Source organism: Cimex lectularius, unplaced genomic scaffold, assembly GCF_000648675.2.
Source record: "Cimex lectularius strain Harlan isolate CLEC.00 unplaced genomic scaffold, Clec_2.1 scaffold110, whole genome shotgun sequence".
In the NCBI taxonomy this organism is placed as follows: Eukaryota; Metazoa; Arthropoda; class Insecta; order Hemiptera; family Cimicidae; genus Cimex; species Cimex lectularius.
The window spans coordinates 1,334,060-1,334,912 of record NW_019392697.1 but is presented as its reverse complement, the minus strand read 5'-3'; positions in this window follow the sequence as shown (position 1 = coordinate 1,334,912).

Genomic DNA, 853 nt, shown 5'->3' with positions numbered 1-853 from the left:
TTTTACGTTTAAAAAAACATCCCAAGATAATTTGATATAGCAGACGTTCAATTGTTGGTTTGAAAAAACTTAATTTGTTTCTGTAAAACGTTCATTTTGGTTTAAACAAAAGGTTGTAAGATTGACCAAAAGTTCAATTTTTTAAAGATGCTGTTGGTTTAGGAAAAGTTCAAATTTTTTTTTTTCAAATGTAAATTTTAGTTTAGAAAAGGATCAATTTGATTTGAAAAAACTAATTGGCTTTTGAAAAACGTTCATTTTGCTTTAAAAAAAGATCCCAAGATAATTTGATTTAGCAAAAGTTCATTTTTTCTTTTTAAGATTGAGGTTTGGAAAAATTACAATTTTTTCCTTAAGAATGCTCATTTTGGATAACAAAAAAAATCGTAACATAATTTGTTTCACAAAAGTTAAATTTTTTTAAAGATCCTGTTGGTTTGGAAAAAAGTTGAATTTGTTTTTGAAAAAATTTTAGTATAGAAAAGGAACAATTTGATTAAGAAAAAATCAATTTGACATGAAAAAATAATTTGTTTTTGCAAAATGTTCGTTTTTGCTTTTAAAAAAAGATCCCAAGATGATTTCATTTAGCAACAGTTCATTTTTTTATATGTCTTATTTTATTTTTTAAAGATTCTGTTGGTTTGGAAAAACTTCAGTTTGTTTCTGAAAAACATTCATTTTAGTTAAAAAAAAAAAAAAGCAAGCTCATATAAGATATGAACTTTGAAATTGAAATTGAACTTTTCCATAGTTTATGTAAGATGTCAAGGGCCTTTATGAACGTTAGTATGTTAAAAAATGTTAACAGATCGTTTGAACATTTCTAATTATTGCTATTATCTTTTCATTG